The sequence below is a fragment of the Notamacropus eugenii genome, chromosome 7, assembly GCF_028372415.1.
Source record: "Notamacropus eugenii isolate mMacEug1 chromosome 7, mMacEug1.pri_v2, whole genome shotgun sequence".
Lineage (NCBI taxonomy): Eukaryota > Metazoa > Chordata > Mammalia > Diprotodontia > Macropodidae > Notamacropus > Notamacropus eugenii.
In genome coordinates, this window is record NC_092878.1 from 124937648 (window position 1) to 124951474 (window position 13827).

At 37.2% G+C, this 13827-nt stretch overlaps 1 protein-coding gene across 4 annotated transcripts in view; it reads right to left on the reverse strand.

Moving 5' to 3' along the window:
* The window catches only part of NPNT (nephronectin), a 110995-nt gene that overhangs the window by 81826 nt on the left and 15342 nt on the right, over positions 1-13827 (reverse strand). The window lies entirely within an intron of this gene.

Sequence of the window (13827 nt, forward strand, 5' to 3'; positions counted from 1 at the left end):
TGAGTCTTTCTGGTGATATTAGTATAAGTCAAAGAAATTTAAAAAGAGAAAAGAAAAGAAAAAAGAAAAAAAATCCAGACTCCTGTTTTCTTTTGCTATTTTTTAAATGGAAAGACTGCCATAGCTTCAGGCTATGTAAGTCAGTGACACGTTTCTCAAGAACAAAAAAAAACCAAATTAAATGTATCAGATATGATCTCAACAGTAAACGGAAAGAAATCAGTTGTCTCAATAGCATTATTTTAGTATTATGGTTTAATTGCTTAAGAGGAAAAAATTAGGATGATTAAAGAGGAAATGGGAGAGGCATTTGAAGAAGCTGGAAGAGGCATAAAAGGGTACTGTTTCTTTAACACCAGCTAGCAACCATTTTCAAGTGATCTGATTCATTTAAAACATATATTAAAGACATTTTAAAACAAAGTAATAGCAATTCAATAAAGAATAGCAAACATTAACATTTTTCTAGCTGGTAACATCCAAGCAGCCAAGCGGTTCTGTATAGTTTATTTTTAGTTGAAAATTTTTAGAGATGTATCACATACATTCTACTTAACATGTAATTCAGCCATGACAGGTACAAATTTAGTGAATTTTACAGTGTCAGTAGGTTTTCTGGACACCTCCAGCACTGAATTTCAGTGAATAGTCCATTACAATTGCAATTGCTATGGCTTAAAAAAAACTATACAGAATCACAATTGAAGTTAAAGCAGAGTTCTACCAAGGGGGAAAAGATTTCTAGGCACATACTGAGGTCTATTCTCCATTGATGCATGAAGGCATTTTCATAGGCAACTACTTCTGATTTTCATGGACTTTAGCTACCAAAGTCAGTTCCCTTGTGGCCTGCATGCATCTTGTGGTATATAAACCCCTTTGTAGGCAGCGAAAAACCATCCATTAATAGCACTCCAATGAGGAGAAAATGGCTCACTTTCTCCCATTCACTGGCCATAACCCAGGATAAGAGATGGGGAACAAAGAGCTTGTGTGTGTCTAGAGCTAAGGTGAGAAGGCAGCCGTAGCAATCTCATGCATCATAAGCAGCCCAGCTCTCTGGCTACCTTTACCATTGAAGCACCCCCTACTAGGGCTTGTAAGCAGCAGTGTTTCGGGTTGGCTAAGGGTTCTCAGTGATAACATGCATTTTACTAGGCAGGGCTAAAAATAAATCAGCCAGTTTGTTGTTTTTTTTTTCCCCCATGTTTTGTGGAGTGTTGGTTCATATAAATTACAGGGGCTGGGTTGTGCAGGGATTATTTTTCTTGCCTTTTATAACTAGCAGGACATGGGTTATGTGCTTGGAGCCAATGCAGAGCAGCCAATGTTAAATAACAAGAAACTTCCTGACTTCCAGGACCCCGTACTGTCTAATGTATATCTATCTGTCTTTGGAGCTGTGTTTTAAGTAGTTGTCGGAAACCTAAAAATAGCCCAGCTATCTAACATTGGGGAAACTGAAGAAATCTTTCTCTTAAAAAGCTGTGGTTGGGTTTGTTTTTTTTTTTAAGTTGAAGACTAAGATTTATTTATCTTGAACAGCAATAGTCCCTGGGTGCAGTTTTTCAGTGACAGTCTTACTGAATGCTCTATAGTCACCCATTAGTGACTTCATTCCAACTTTTATACATAGAGGAAAAGTGACTCCTTACCTCCATCTTTTTGACCTCCTTAAATAGGACCACCCTCTCCCACTCTAAAAAGCAAGTATTGCCACCCCTTTCAGAAAACCTTAGTTTTTCTTTTTTTTTTTTCTTTTAAAATTCCACTAAAAAACAAACAAACAAAAAACCAGGCTCCTGGTCAAACTCATTAATTTCATGCTCCAATGTGGCACTGAGCACTGGATCTGATGACCAAGGATCTGAATTCTAATACTATCCCTGCTACTTATTATCTGTGTGACCTTAGGCAGGTAGTTTTACTTCTTTAGACCCAGACTCACAGCAGCTAGTTGGTGCAGTGGAAAAAGGGCTGGACGTAGAGTCAGGAAGACAGGAGCTCAAATCCTGCTTCAGTATCTTGTGACCTGGGGCCAGTTACTTCTCTAGGCTTCAGTTTCTTCCTCTGTAAAATGAGGATAATCCCAACATCTCCTTGGTAGGACTATTGTGAAGACCAAAACTCTATAAAGTGCTTTGCAAACTTTCCCCTTCAGACTGTGTGAACTGTTGCCTTTATATCCCCACTGTTGAGCAAAGTTCCCTGCATGTAATAAATTCCTAATAAATATGCTTGTTGACTCAACTGTAAAATGAATGTTGGACTATGATTCTCTGATTCACTGACAAAGGCACAGGCCAACAGATGACCTGGGTTACTTTTGGAATAAAAAATTTTAAATGATCCTTACCCAGTCCTACCCCTACAATAAAATCCTGCCTGAAACTTCCATTAGTCTCTGCATAGGACAACAGGGGAGTCAAAGTCTATAGCAGAACAAAATAATAAGCAAATGAGCGAATTTTTACTAAATTAGCCTTATGTTTTTCTTCCTGGGGTAATTATTTGAGAAATGCCTTTTACCTGGTTGAGTCAATGGCAGTTTATTTGAATGTTGCCTGGGGAATTAGCTCCAGCCAAGACTGCAAAACAAAATTGGGGGTGGGGAGTAAAAGCACAAGCAAACTCCTGAATTTGCTAATTGTTTCTTTCCTCAGTAGACACTGACAAATATTTTTAAAGAGAAACTTGCTCAAATATTAGAAGGAAGTCAACAACAAATGCGTTAAAAAAAACAGCCTACAGTCACACACACCTCCACTGACTGTAACAGTAAAAACAATTGCTGGCCTTGGAGAAGGTGGCAAACATTTATTATCATGACTGAACATACTCCAGCCAAATAAAGTACTGAATTGTGAAATTTAGTGAACCTTTGATTCACTTTGTCGAGCATCTATCAAAATTCTTAAGACAACTTGGCATCATACTGTTATTTTAAGAATTCCAGGTCTGCCTTCGTCAACATTCAGGTGGCATATATACTCAAGGAATACTAAACTATTCTAATTTTATTGTAAATAAAACATAAGGAAAAGAAACATACTACTCTCCCTCTCCTCTCCTTCCCCCACCAATAAATTTTAAAAGCCAAACTAATTTTTAAAAATTCATGTCTTTATCATAGCATCTAATTTTATGGCATTGCAGTGGCTCTGCTCTTTCTAGTTCTATTAAATTTTACAATGAAGGGAAGACTTTGAGTATGGTTCTAGTAACAGACTGTGTCTACTCAAATGAGACAAGTATGGGGAGATCCCTCACCACTAGGTTGGCTACTTGGCAATGAATTCTTTGTCTGCGGTAAACTGTGAACCAAAGAAAAATACAAAAATGACTCTCAGTCCTAAACAGTGCTTTCTTCTGCGGGGACAGTGGCAAAAAGGGGAGGCAGAGGGTGCTAAGAATTGCATTATCTATCAATATTAACTTTGCTTAGCAACTAATAAGTCTACATCTTATATAAGGATCAAGATCAAATCTATGTTGCCATTTGTCACTACAAATGAAACCAGAAGATAAAGAAGTCACAGCTCAATGAAAAGATGCCTCACATTCTCTTTGGAAAGGAAAATAAAGGAATTGGCAGAGTCTGGTTTTATTATAAGTCCAAAGGCAACAAGAAACATTGCATTGTAGTACGCTTCATTATCTCTTATTGTAGGGCTTAGAATAGACATTTGCAAAAGACCACCATGAAGGCACTGAATTTTATGAGCAAATATTTGTTGAAAAGGATGAAGATATAGAAGAAGTCTATGATAAACTCAATGAAACTCTTAAAAAGAAAGCAACATATATTTTAATACTTTGATTTTAATGAGAAGTTGGATATAGGAGAAGGTAAAAAAATGCATTGGAAGATATGGTCCAGGATTAAAAAATAAAAGAGGTCAAAATTTACAATGAAGTCAAATAACTATGTATCACCAATACTTTCTTCAAGATGTGAGAAAGAAAGAAACAAAAATGTGGTCAGTTTCATTTTTGTGATGTTCTTCATTGCACAAGAAAAAGAAATAAAATGAATTTAAATATTGACAGGAGACAGGAACCAGTTGGCTGTGGGGAGTCAGAATGTGGTGGTTTGTTGGAACCAAGATAAAAATGAATACCAAATTGGGGGGAAAAAAGAAAAGGATAATGATGAGCTGAAAATATGAAATTCAACTAACCTGAATATTTTAAATCAGGGCTGGGAAGGTAATAAGCATTAATTAAGTGCTTACTATGTGTCAGGCACTGTGAGAACTTTGTGCTTTACAAATAATATCTCCTTTGATCTTCACAATAACCCTGGGAGGTAGGTGCTATTATCATCCCATTTTTATAGTTGAGGAAACTGAGGTAGAGATTGGTTAAATGAGTCACCAGCATCACACAACTAGTAAGAGTACCTGGCAAACAAGCTAATGGCAATCCCTCTGCATCCCCTACACACACACACACACACACACACACACTCAGGAAAAAACAAAGAAATAAATATCAACAATGTTTATCATAGTTTTCTGGGGTATTGTATCCAATGTAAAGCAATTGCTGCAACAAGGAAAACAAAAGAAAGCTCAGAAACCACCTCAGCTAGCAGACACTTAAATTCTTTCTAAATAGAGCGACAAGGTAGCCAGAAGCGCAACACTGGTTCAGAATATAGACTCTTTTGCAAAACTTTATGGAGGAAAAAGGTGAAGAATTATGAGCAGTAGCACTTCATAAAAGAGTAGCAGATGGGGAGGAAGGGGCTGGGAAAAAATAAGTTTGTAGAAGGCTTGCTAGAGATTCAATTAAAGCTAGATCATTGCAAGAACATTAAAAGATTAAACTAGAAGGGCAACAAAGAAATGTACAATAGAAAAGATCTATCAATACTTATTACACATTCTTCTTTATCAGTTAAAGTTTTGGGTACTAATCTCAAGATCACTGCTATAGGGTGAGGCACTAGGATTTTTTTAAATGAAGATGAGGAAAGTTATTGGAACTAGGAAAGTATATACAGAGAAGGTTCATGCTGGAAGTGATACAGTTTCGCTGGCATTGAAGGGATCAGTTCTTCAGACATCCGAAAGAGGAGATGATAACTAACAATGATTAAAAATCAGAGACTCAATTGCTACTGGAATAGGGAAAACAATCAAGTCATCGGGCATGCACTGCGAGCCTAGCACTGTGCTAAGGACTTGGAATGCAAATATAAGTAAAAAGATAGACCCTGCTCTCAGAAGTTTACATTCTGGTGGGAGAAGACAATACATACGTCATTGAGAGGAGGGGGAAGATGAAGGTACCTGATTGGTAGAGATTAAGGGGAGAAGGAAAGAGAGTCCAGGGAGTCCCAAGAACAGCCCAGAGAGGAATGAAGACATGGTTGTCATGGACATCCTCCTTAAATTGGAGGATCTATTAGGAACTCTTTTCTTCTACAAAACCTTTATGATAATGACCTACATACATGTTAAGGGCAACCTTGATGAAAATACAAGAAGAGAACAGGAAGAAAGGTTTTCACAAAGGATATACAATAACAAAGCATGTCTTTACAGTCCCAATATTGACTGAAATGTGGAAAGAATACTAGAATCTAACGTTTTGATTGTTTGACTATGAAAAAAAACACATTTGATTCAAGAAAAGCCAAATTTAGCCTTAGGCTCTGCATTTCCCATCCAAGTATTAAAGCAAACAAAATTCTTAGATGGATGCAACAAGATAAATCTTATTTGATAATCCTTTGAAGAGTGATATCAACTGAGGTACAAAGCAGGCAAATCAATGCTCAGAGGATTTTGTTACTGTCATGAGTAATGTCTAATACAAAGTCTAAATGCAAGACAGATTACCTATAAATAATGAGGTCCTTCAGATGTTCTTCTGTTGGCAGATGTGTGTGTTCATCCTTCGTTGTTGAAGAAGACCATGCCATCAGAGAAATGATGACATGACTTGCACTTGACTTTGTTTTGAGTGAGGGAGGGCTGTGCAAGGTCAGCTGTACAAGGTCACCAGCCTCACTTCTCCTCCAGAGCCATCTGAATCCAGTGACCAGATATTCATCAGGATGACTGGAGATGGCCCAGGATGAGGCAAGTGGAGTTAAATGACTTGCCCAAGGTCACACAGCTAGTGAGTATCAAGTGTCTGAGGTGAGATTTGAACTCAGGTCCTCCTAACTCTTGTACTGGTGCTCTATCCACTGTACCACCTAGCTGCCCCCTGTTGGCAGATAGCAATGTACTGATTGAATCAGTCCTCTGAACACTGCAGACCCTCCTAAAAGAGACTCAGGAGCACTCAGAAGTATTCAACCCTATAGTTCTTACAGGAAAACCAAGGATATGGCAAAGGTTTATCATCTACACTACGATACACAGTTTGATGGCCCACATGTAAAGTAGAATCATAAATACATGTAGCAGTTTTCCATTCAAAGCCCTTTGGGACTAAAAAGGACAAAACAAATAATGCTATTGACAGGTGATGCCCAAGATAAGTAGGAAGTTCATCCTTCGTTGCTGAAGAAGGCCATGCCATCGGAGAAATGATGACTTGCACATGACTTGGTTTTCAGTGAGGGAAGGCTATGCAAGGTCACCAACTACACTTCTCTTCCAGTGCCATCTGAATCCAGTGATCAGATATTCATCAGAATGACTGGAGATGACCCAGGATGCAATAGGAGACGTTGGCCCCTTTAGGGCAAGGTCTATGCAGGTTTTCACTTAGGGTGCAGTAAGAATACAACTAGATACACAGGCCAGATAAACTATATCCTTCTATACTGAAAGAACTTCCACACGTGATTGTTTTTCCACTGTGTATGACCATTGAAAAATCATAGAGAGAATCAGGATTTTAGTGGTTTTTTCAGTCATTGTATGCCTCTAAATGACCCTATTTGGGATTTTCTTAGCAAAGATATTGGAGTGGTTAGCCATTTCCTTCTCCAGTTCATTTTCCAAATGAGGAAACTGAGATAAACAGGGTTCAGTGATTTGCCCACAATCACACTCAAATCTTCCTGATTCCAGGCTTGGTGCTCTATCTACTATGCCACCTATCTGACCATAGAGATCAGAAAAGGGCAAATAATCATCCTTATTTTCACAATGAGGAGATAGGATGGTGTCTTCGCATTATTAGCTAGTAGGGTTGTGAGCCTGACTTTGATGTCTGGCAAAACTCTAGAATGTATATTAAAAAGATCATTAGTCAGGCAGTTTCTGATGGAGAAGTCAAAGCTATCTATTGGCATATGAAGAAGTGCTCTAAATCATTTTTTATTAGAGAAATGCAAATTAAACAACTCTGAAGTACCACCTCATACCTATCAGATTGGCTAATATGACAAAAAATGGAAAATGATAAATGTCAAAGAGGATGTGGGTAAATCGGGACACCAATACACTGTTGGCAGAGTTTTGACTTGACCCAACCATTCTGGTGAACTATGCCCAAAGGCAACTAAACTGTGCAAACCATTTGATCCAGAAATACCACAACTAGGTCTGTATCCCAAAGAGATCTTTACAAAGAGGGAAAGGACCAACATGTGTAAAAATATTTATAGCAGCCATTTTATGGTGGTAAAATACTGGAAATTGAGAGGATGCCAATCAGTTGGGGAATGGCTAAACAAGTTGTAGTGGAATACTATCGTACAATTGTGGTTGTTTGTCCTTGGTTCTCAAAGAGGACCATGACATCCAGAAGGTGATGCCATGATTTGCAAGTGAATTGACTTTAAGTGAGGTAGGCTGTGCAAAGTCACCTCCCTCACTTTCTCCTCTGGAGCTATCCGGGTCCAGTGACAAAATATAGATCAGAACAACTGCAGATGGCCCTCCATTGTGCAATAAGAAACGATGAACAGGCAGATTTCAGAAAACTTGCAAAGACTTGTACTAACTGATGCCAAGTGAAATGAGCAGAAGCAGGAAAACATTGTACACAGTATCGGCAGCACTGTGTGATGATTCATCACCTATGAATAACTCAACTCTTCTCAGAAACGCAATGATCCAAAACAAATACAAAAGACTCAAGAAGGAAAATGCTATCCACATGCAGATAAAGAACTGATGGACTCTGAATGAAGATCAAAGCATAGGTTTTTTCACTTACTTTATTCTTTTTCATGTATTTTTTTCTTCTGATCTGTTTCCTCTTTCACAACTGTGACTAATATGGAAATATATTTTACATGACAGCACATGTATAACCTATATCAAATTATCTATCATTGTTGGAAAGAGGAGGGGAGTGAGGGAAAAAATTTGGAGCTCAAAATCTTGTAAAAATGAAAGCTAAAAATTGTCTTGATATGTAAATGGGGGAAAAATAAAATATCTTTTAAAAAATGATTGTTAGTAAGCTTCTAGAAAAGGAGACCATGATCATAAAGAAACAGTCTGGCTTCAAGAAATGGTCATGTCAGAATGGCCTTATTTGCTTTAGGTATGATTTACTTATCTTTTCACAAAGAATTTGGCAAAAAAATCTCTGATATTCTTATGGAAAGAATGGAGGGATGTGAGCTAGATAACAGTATAGTTAGATGGATTTGGAGCTGGTCCAATAATTCAAAATCCCAAACCTTCACTAATGAGTCTTGCACTTAGTTTCAAAATATCAACTTTGCAAATTTGAGACAGAGGAGGTGTTGGCTATACAGTAGTTCATCTGAGAGAGGTGGCGAGCTCAACGTCAAACAATGGGGCAATAAGGCAGTCGAAAAAAGTAATGAGATCTTAGACTTCATTAAAAGAAGCAGAGGGTCTGGGACTAGGGAGGTGATTGTGCTCTTGTCCTCTGCCCAGTCAGAATACATAGGAACTGTTACATTCAGTGCTGGGGTGCCCTAATTTAGGATGAATGATAATAACCTGGAGGTGAGCCAGAGGAATACTGAAGGCCTTTTGGTTGATGCCATGTGAGACTCAGTGGAAAGAACTGAGGGTGATTAGCCTGGAGAGGAGCAGAGTGAGGGGGACATGACAATTACTGGGAGATCAGGTTTATTCTGCTTGGACCCAAAGGGCAGAACTGGGAGTAAATGAAATAGTAGAAGGTACAAAGAAAATTCACAGCTTGGCATAAAGGGGTACAAAACTCTACAACTAGAGGTCTCTAAAAATGGATTGAGGTGGGAAGTAGTGGACTTCTAATCCCCAAATGACCTTTTGCTCAGCTTGTTGTAATGACTTGTTCACTTATGAATTAGATTAATTGGCCTTGGAGGTCTCTTCCAACATTGAGATTTTGTGAATCTGTCATAGAGGGTCATACATCATAGATAATCAAGGGTTCCAGAATTCAATAAAAGAAAATGAGAGCAAGGCTGCAGGTGGGAAACTATCCAGTTCTTTCAATGACTCCAAGCTGCTCCCTAAAATAAAAGCCCATCTTTTCAACACTGGTATTACTTGGGTGATACTATATAGCTGTGAATCATCAGATATCACAATCTTCAAAGCAACAGAACTATAGATGACCTAAAAGGAAATGGAAAGATGTGTGGTGGCAAAAATAGGCTGTAGCATAATACCAGGGAAGAACTACGTGTAAAAAGTATCATCAAAGAGATGTGTGACTCAAGAAGAGAACAGAATATTTATGTAGTTACCATAAGAGGAAGACAATTTGCACACTGCAATGATATCCACACAACGTTAAGAGACATCTTTGCGGAGAGTCAGGCTCTTAGGACATTGGGTACATCTATAGAGGATTAATGGTAGGAAATGGCCAATAGCCATAGAGGTTAAAAAAGATTGGGATGGATGGGATGTAAACTACACCACTGAAGTGAAAATAAACATTGATTAGATCATAGACTAACTGAAATACTGATAAATTCTTTACTCCACTGTTGACAGTAAGACCATTCAGTTGACTGAATGGAGCTTTATGTAGCCAAGGTAAATGTTTAGGACTGTTGATTTTCAATTTTGCATTTCAACATATTAAATGATACATAAAACATAAATATAGGATTGTCAGTATTTGAAAATTAACATCACATCTGTATGACGCACATCTACTATTACATAGTCTTTTCTGTTTATTTTAAAAATGCTTTAATGGTGCGTTGGTTAAAATATAGAGATATCAATGAATAGAACAGATTAGGTACCCAATTATGCAGAAGCAAAGAGACACAGCAGTATAGAATTACATGAACCTAACAACCCCAGTCACTGGGGTAAGGACTCAGTATATGACAAAAAAATGCCATGAAAACTGGGAAATGATCTAGGAAAAATTATGGCCAGCATTTAAATGCTAGGCTCCAAGATAAGTTCCAAAAGGATTCATGATTTAGCCCTAAAAAGTTGATATCATATGCAATTTAGAGAAGCAAGGAAGAAATTACCTTTCTGATCTATGGATAGGGAAAGAGTTTATGACTAAATAAGGAGTAGAGAGGTTTAGAGAGGATCAGAGAAAATAACTTTTTGCACAAACAAAACCAATGCAGCTAAAATTAGAAGTGAAACAGTAAACTGGAGAAAAAATCTTTGCAGCTAGTTTCTCTAATCAAGGTCTCATAGCCAAGATAAACAAGGAACTGCTTCAAATTTATGACTATGAGAGCCATTTAAAAAAAGTATGAGAGTCATTCTTTAACTAATAGTCAAATGATATATCCAGGCAGTTTTCAATGAAGAAATCCAAGCTATCACCAACCATATGAAAAAATACTCCAAGTCATTAATAATTATAAAGAAGCAAATTAAAGCAACCATGAAAATGGAGGGACTTTAGGAACATGGGTACACAAATACACTATCAGTGGAACTGTGAATTTGTCCAGCCATTCCAGAAAGTAGTGTGGAACTGTGCCCACTAAATGATGAAGCTGCTGTACATATACCCTTTGACCTAGCAATGCTACTATTAGGCTTAAATACCCCCCAAAATTAAAGAAGGGAAAAAGACCCACAAGTACAAAAAATATTTATAGCCGCACTTTTTTGCAGTGGTAAAGAACTGGAAACTAGAAGGGTGACCACCTACTGGGGAACAGTGATCATAGCAAATGAATGAAAGGTAATGTTTCTGTGCCATAGGACATGATGAAATGGACATTTTCAGGGAAAACTGTGAAGACTTCAATGAACTGATAAAAAGTGAAGTGAACAGAACTCAGAGAACAATGTACATAATGACATTATAAAGAAAAACACCTTAGAAAGATTTTAGAACTTGGAACAATGCAATGAGAAGCCACGATTCCAAAGGACCAGAATGAAGCATGCTACTTCCTACCATCCATCAGAAAAGGATCTTAAAAAGCAGAATGAGATATAAATGATTGAATATGGCAAATGTGGGCCTTTATTTTTCTGGGTTATACATATTTGTTACAAGGTTGTTGGGGGGTTTTTAATTATTCAATTAGGAGGGACAGATAGAAGGGGAGAAAATAGATACATATAAAAATCTTTTTTAAATTTAATTGAAAAAACTTTATTAGTAACTATTATGATTGTGAAAAGTATCATGCCAAAAATGGATAGAGAGCTAGCCTTAGAACCAGAAAGACATGAGTTCAAGTTTCTCCTCTGACATGTAATGACTATGTGACCCAGGGCAAATTAGTTAACTTTTCTGTGTTCTATGAAATTTTCTAAGACTCCAGAGAAGGTGCCAAGCTGCATTAATAGAGGAAGTATCTTCATCTGGGAGTTTTCTTTAATGAATGAAATCACAGGTCTATCCCCCGCAATTAGTTATTATTATATGTTAAAATATACACTTATATAAAGAATGCAGCATGTTATTTTTTAAACAATCTTTGTTAACTAAGAGGATTTTAAAAGAAATCCTATGAGATTTATTAATATGATTCCATGTACCTATATTAGGGTTATCTCTAGGGAATCTCAATTAGAATTTATTGATCTTGAAGCTCTATTCTAGTTATCACCCATGATTTCTGTTCTATAAACTTACTTAATATTTCAAAATAATCATGATTTCATCCATGCAGATATTTCCTTCACACATATTATAATCCTTTTATGTTTTGATAGATGGGCTGTGTGAATTTCTTCAACCAAAATAAATTCACTATGTGGTAGCTAACCTTCTGTTCTCATTTTTAAAAATTCAATTTTATTTTATTTTCATTCTGAATTCTCTCCCTCCTACTTCCATCTCTCCCACACATTGAGAAAGCAAGGGAAACAAAACTGGTAAGTAAAACAAATTTTCACATTGGCGAAGTCCTCCCCACCCAAATATACTTTGATCCATACTTTTAGTCCATTTTCTCTCTCTAAATTCGATTTAGCTAACCTAGTTGCTAACCAGTCAAGCTGGACTCCTTCCCTCTATTCACCCAGCCCCCATCTGAGTTCAGGTCCTTATCACCTCCTGCTTGGACTAATGAAATAGCCCTCTGATTGGTCTCCCTGACTCAAGTCTCCCCCTTCTCCTCTATATCTTCCATATGGCTCCCAAAGGAATAATCCTAAAAAACAAAGGTCAGACAATATTACTCCCCGTGCTCAATAAACTCCAGTGACTTCCTAGTGACTCCTCTGCCTTTTCACTCAATCTCTCTTTCCAAGTCTTATTTATATTTCTCCCTATCACTGCACTCTTTGGTCAAGACAAACTGACCTATTTGCTTTTCCTCCCCAAAATGGTGCTTCATTGGCATGCCTTTGTGTGTGCTGTCACCAATGACTAGGCTGGGGTCCTTCTTCATTTCTTCCACTTAGAATGTCTTTCTTCCTTCAAAACTCAGGCTAAATATTTCCTCCAACACGAGGTCTTTCCTGATCCCTGCAACTGTTAGCATTTCTTCCTGCATAATTAATTACCAGAGAGCACTTAGACTTGGAATCAGAAAGACCTGAGTTCAAATATGACCTTAGACACTTACTAGCTTTGTGACCCTGCATAAGTCACTTAACCCCCATTTTCCTCACTTGCCTCATCTGTAAAATGAGTTGGAGAAGGAAATGGCAAACTACTCCAGTATCTTTGACAAGAAAACCTCATGGACAAAAGTCCATAGAATCATGCAGAGTCAGACACAACTGAATAACAATATAACTGGTTGTACTTAAATACGTATATGTTACTTCTCCCAACTGTATTGTGTTTGTATCCCTAGTATCTGACACAGTGCTTGGCAGAGAGTGGCCATTTAGCAAATATTTGTTGATTGATTGACTGGTCTTGATCAACAGACTTTCCAGGCTCATATTCAAGGCTTTTTCATCTCAGTAGGTCTAACAATTTTGGGGCATTGGCATAACTTTTGAGAACTTGAGACCACCTCCATGCCACAATGAGGCAACTGAACAGAACCTTAGTTAAGTTTAGAAACTTCTCACTGTTTATTTCAATGTATAAAAATATGTGTATATATGTAATATGTATATTTATATGTATATATAGAAAAATGCAACATACGTGCTTCTATTTGTGTATAAACACAGCATATCACCATAAGGCTGACCGCAAGGTAATGAAGAATTTTTTTTAACTTTCTTTTTTTGCCTTAGTAATTCACACAATCTTATGAAGGTATGGAGGAATGGTGACCTGCATTGCTAAAAGTATATAAGTATTCATGGGTATTTATGGAAAATATAATTTCACAAGTTATAATGATAGTGGCTAACAGCTATATAGCACTTTAAGGTTCAAAAAATATTTTACATATATTACCATATTTGGTCATCCCTGTAACTGATCATCAAATATACATCATATCTCTGCTGTACATGTTTTTAATTTTTCTTAAGAGTTGATGAGATTAAAGATAAATGGAAGGAATAAAGCTTCCTTCTTCTAAATGGC